The 5,602-nt window shown below is 51.1% G+C and overlaps 1 pseudogene across 1 annotated transcript in view; it reads right to left on the bottom strand.

Annotated features, from left to right (window-relative positions):
- The window catches only part of LOC311491647 (low affinity immunoglobulin gamma Fc region receptor III-like), a 293,642-nt pseudogene that overhangs the window by 203,665 nt on the left and 84,375 nt on the right, over nucleotides 1-5,602 (bottom strand). The window lies entirely within an intron of this gene.

Here is a 5,602-nt window from a genome sequence, read left to right as displayed (position 1 = left end):
GGTCTTCATCAGGTGAGAGGTTAAGACTACTGGCCTGAAGTGGTTCAGCTCACTGGGATGCGCAGGGTCAGGAACACAGTCAAACCTGTTGAAGGACAGGTTCAGTTCGTTGGCCCAATCACGGTCTCCTGCTTCTGGGCCCCAACACCGACAGCAACAAACCTTGGTGTGGAGGGAGATGGACACACTCTTCTCTCTCGCACCGAGCTCCTATCCTTTCATTTCTTTTATCAGTTTCCCCTTTGTGGAAAACAGGTCTTCATGGCCTCCTACAGTTCTCCACTCCTACCTGAATGAACAGTTCTCCAACCTGCCAGTGATTCCTCTTATGTTCTCTAACTGTCCTGTAACGTCATCAGCTGTATGTTGTATTCGTATCATCATCAGATTCCACATGTACGCTTTAGTCAGTTATGTGTATAACCCTTGCTAAATCAAATGATTTATTTTGATAAAGAAATTCATAGTTCATAAAAATTCATTATTATGAAAGGGTATAAAAAAAATCATGAATAAAGTTAAAATACAGATCAAACACAGAAGAAAAATGTAAAAGTGATAAGATAAAATAACTTAAGTCACTTCACATATAAACAAGAGTTAAGTTAATTTATATAGTGTTTGTGAGATACGAGTCATTGCATGATAGTTAAGGTCACTTCATTATTACTTGTTTGATGAGTTGTCAATCACTAATTTCTTTAATAGTATTATCGGGTTTAGAGCTCCGGTGACTCTGACCAATCACAGGGCAACCTGAGGTGAGAGAGTGTGAGATAGCAGAATGTTGTTGGTTTTGGTGAATCAGAGCGAGAAGAGAAACACGAGTTACAGTGACCGAGTCAATGTCTCGTCTCGTCTCGTCTTCTCCCGCTTATCCGGGTCCGGGTCGCGGGGGCAGCAGCTTCAGCAGGGAAACCCAGACAGCCCTCTCCCCAGCCACTTCAGCCAGCTCCTCCGGAGGAACCCCCAGGCGTTCCCAGGCCAGACGAGAGATATAATCCCTCCATCGTGTCCTAGGTCGGCCCCGAGGTCTCCTTCCGGTGGGACATGCCCGAAACACCTCTCCCGGGAGGCATCCAGGAGGCATCCTTACCAGATGCCCTAGCCATCTCAACTGGCTCCTCTCGACGTGGAGGAGCAGCGGCTCTACTCTGAGCCCCTCCCGTATGTCCGAGCTCCTTACCCTATCTCTAAGGCTGAGCCCGGCCACCCTGCGAAGGAAACTCATTTCGGCCGCTTGTATTCGCGATCTTATTCTTTCGGTCATTACCCAAAGTTCATGACCATAGGTGAGGATTGGAACGTAGATCGACCGGTAAATTGAGAGCTTCGCCTTTCGGCTTAGCTCTCTCTTCACCACGACAGACCGGTTAAGCATCCGCATCACTGCAGATGCCGCCCCGATCCGCCTGTCAATCTCCCGCTCCCTCCTACCCTCACTCGTGAACAAGACCCCGAGATACTTGAACTCCTCCACTTGAAGCAGGACCTCCTCCCCGACCCGGAGTAGGCAGTCCACCCTTTTCCGACTGAGGACCATGGCCTCAGACTTGGAGGTGCTGATCTTCATCCCAGCCGCTTCACACTCGGCTGCGAACTGCCCCAGCAAGAGCTGAAGGTCGCTGTTCGATGAAGCTAAGAGGACCACGTCATCTGCAAACAGCAGAGACGAGATTCTCCGCCCACCGAACCCGATACCCTCCCCCACCTGGCTACGCCTAGAAATTCTGTCCATAAAAACTCTGAACAGAACCGGTGACAAAGGGCAGCCCTGGCGGAATCCAACCCTCACTGGGAACAGGTCCGACTTACTACCGGCTACACGGACCAAACTCACACTCCTTTGGTACAGGGACTGAATGGCCCTTAGTAAGGAGCCATCCACCCCATACTCCCGGAGCACCCCCCACAGGATGCTCCTGGGGACACGGTCGTAAGCCTTCTCCAGATCCACAAAACACATGTGGACTGGTTGGGCAAACTCCCATCTCCCCTCCAGCACCCTAGTGAGGGTAAAGAGCTGGTCCATGGTTCCACGTCCGGGACGAAAACCGCATTGTTCCTCCTCGATCTGAGGTTCAACAATCGACCGGACCCTCTTTTCCAGCACCCTGGCGTAGACTTTGCCGGGGAGGCTGAGGAGTGTGATCCCCCTATAGTTGGAACACATCCTCTGGTCCCCCTTTTTAAAAATGGGGACCACCACCCCGGCCTGCCACTCCAGGGGTACTGCCCCCGATGTCCACGCAATGTTGCAGAGACGTGTCAGCCAAGACAGCCCTACAACATCCAGAGCCTTGAGGTACCCGGGGCGGATCTCATCCTCTCCCGGAGCTCCACCGCCGCGGAGTTGTTTCACTACCTCGGCGACTTCTGCCCCAGAGATTGGATGGTCCAACCCCAGGCCCTCCGGCTCTGTTTCCTCTATGGAATACGTGTTGGTGGGATTGAGGAGCTCCTCAAAGTATTCCTTCCACCGCCGGACAATATCCCCAGTTGATGTCAGCAGCTCACCACCCACACTGAAAACAGTGTGGGCGTGTTGCCGCCTACCACCCCTGAGGCACCGGACGGTTTGCCAGAACCTCTTTGGAGCCGATCGATAGTCTTCTTCCATAGCCTCACCGAACTCCTCCCACGCCTGAGTTTTTGCCTCAGCGACTGCCCTTGCCGCGGATCGCCTGGCCATCCGGTACCGGTCTGCTGCTTCAGGAGACCCACAGACCAACCATGCCCTGTAGGCCTCCTTCTTCAGCCTGACGGCTCCCTTCACCTCCGGTGTCCACCAGCAGGTTCGGGGGTTACCGCCGCGACCAGCACCAGCGACCCTGCGACCGCAACTTGAAACAGCCGCCTCAACAATGGCGGAGCGGAACATGGCCCATTCGGACTCAATGTCCCCCACCACCCCCGGGACGCGGTTGAAGCTCTGCCGGAGGTGGGAGTTGAAGACCATCTTGACAGGTTCTTCCACCAGGCATTCCCAGCAGACCCTCACTACTCGTTTGGGCCTACCAGGTCTGCGTGGCGTCTTCCCCCGCCATCTGATCCAACTCACCACCAGGTGGTGATCAGTTGTCCATCAGTTGTCCAGAACATACGGTCGCAGGTCAGATGATACGACTATAAAGTCAATCATCGACCTACGACCTAGGCCGTCATGGTGCCAAGAGCACCGATGAACAACCTTATGTTCGAACATGGTGTTAGTTATGGACAAACTGCGACTCGCGCAGAAGTCCAATAACTGAACACCGCTCGGGTTCAGATCAGGCAGGCCGTTCCTCCCAATCACGCCCCTCCAGGTCACGCTGTCGTTGCCCACATGAGCGTTGAAGTCTCCCAGCAGGACAATGGAGTCCCCAGTCGGGGCACCATCCAGTGTCCGTCCCAGGGCCTCCAAAAAGGGTGGGTACTCTGAACTGCTGTCAGGACCCGTTCCCCCACCCGAAGGCGTAGGGAAGCAACCCTTTCGTCCATCTGGGAGAACCCCAACGTACAGGCAGATAGTCCAGGGGCAAGCAAAATGCCCACCCCGGCCTTCCGCCTCTCACCCAGAGCAACTCCAGCAAAGAAGAGAGTCCAACCCCTCTCAAGGACTTGGGTTCCAGATCCGACGCTATGTGTCGAGGTGAGGCCGACTATATCTAGTCGATAGCGCTCCACCTCTTCCACAAGCTCCGGCTCCTTCCCCGCCAGAGAGGTGACATTCCATGTCCCAAAAGCCAGCTTCCGTAACCGAGGATCAGACCGCCAAGGCCCCCGCCTTGGTCTGCTGCCCAATCCACAAAGCACCGGACCCTTCATGAACCTCCTGCGGGTGGTGGGCCTACAGGGAGGCGAGTCCATGTCACCAGTTCGGGCTGGGCCCGGCCGGACCCCATGGATAAAGGCCCGGCCACCAGGCGCTCGCCCACGAGCCCCAACCCCAGGCCTGGCTCCAGGGTGGGGCCCCGGTAGCCCTCCGGGCCGGGTACACTTTCTCTTGCTCTTCTGCTTCATCAAGGGTCTTCTGAACCGTTCTTAGTCTGGCCCTTCGCCTAAGACCAATCTGCCTTGGGAGACCCTACCAGGGGCAAATTGCCCCGGACAGCATAGCTCCTAGGGTCATTAGGACACTCAAACTCCTCCACCACGATAAGGTGACGGTTCAAGGAGGAGGATTTAGTGACCAAGGTTCTTGTTTTCATGGTGAACGGCCAGTTACCTGACGCAAAGAACTTTGTAAACAACAGAGAGGAAACAACGACGGACATTTTGACGGCATTAAGGAGGGAAGCGAAGCTCCTGTGAGCTACATAGGACATATGCATCCATTCCTGCTGTGAGTGTGAGCTGTGTGCGTCCTGTCGGTGACATTGTCATTCCCTCTTTACACCACTAACTGTTGGGAGCCGTGAGTACATGATTTTGCACGTGCATTTTATTTTCTGCTTATTAAAAGTGAAGCGGTCAGTTTGTTTTAAGGCCTCAACGCACCCAAGTTACGACACAGGCCTGCAACAGGGGTTTTGGGTCATTAGTAGAGACTGGTGTGGACCAAATGTGTGTGTGAGAGTGTGTGTCGGTCCATCATATGTTTTTCTTGCTTCATCTTATTTGAGGCTTTAACAGAAGTGCTTAGCCACATGCCACTTTCTTGACTACAGCTGGTTCAAAATGCTGCGGCTCGATTTTTAACTGGTGCCAAAAAACAAGAACACATTACCCTAATTATAGCGGCAATTCACTGGCTCCCACTTTGTTTCTGGATTAATTTTAAAATAGTTCAATTTGTTTTTACAGTTTTTTTCCAATTGCTAAAACACAATTTTGCAAACTAGGCTGGTTTTATCAAAAGTCTTAACACAATTCACAAAACCACACTTCAACATACCTCATATCCTCCAAAATGAAGCTCTGCAACCAAAACTACATATAGCATTATCAATATCAGACACTTGCACCAAATGGCACACACTTCACTCATGTTACCAGATTTATGTCTAACCAACTGTTGGTCATGCTTTGCCATAATACTAATAATAGTTCCAATTGTAGAAAAATTCTTCAGATTGTTCACATGCTCAAAAATAGATACACACAAATGCTGTTGAAATATGTATTTATTTATGTATTTTTCATTCAGTGCTCAGTGCAACATATGCACCTCCTGGGAAGAAGTGTCCAACAGGTGCTTCAGTGATTTCATACTAATAGTTAGGAATACAGTAGATGATTTCTGTTTGGTTACCATAGCTAAAACAATGGAGCTTGCAAAAGGGAGGGGAAAATATGTCAATCCAATGAGAAAGGGTTAACACATTTACAAGAGGTGTCTTCTGCTCTGCTGATAGTGATGATGGAAACTGAGTGGCTCCCAGTTTCTTTAAGCAGGTAAAGGCAATCAAGAAAATCTGTAACCATTGAGGTGTTTGGCCAGGTGGCACGTATGGCCAATTAGCACATGTACTGTCATTTTGAATGGCAGTGATGTGGAATGGCAAACATGTGACTTCATGTTGTGACTGTTGGCTCTCATGCAGAGAACCGTGTTCAGTGCATTTAAAAAGTGACATTTTAAACTGCAAAATGTGTGTAAAGCAGAGAATGAGTTTAG

This window comes from Chelon labrosus (genome assembly GCF_963514085.1).
Source record: "Chelon labrosus genome assembly, chromosome: 1".
NCBI classification, from domain to species: domain Eukaryota; kingdom Metazoa; phylum Chordata; class Actinopteri; order Mugiliformes; family Mugilidae; genus Chelon; species Chelon labrosus.
The sequence above is the reverse complement of the archived record's forward strand: the minus strand, read 5'-3'. Positions and strand labels throughout refer to the sequence as shown.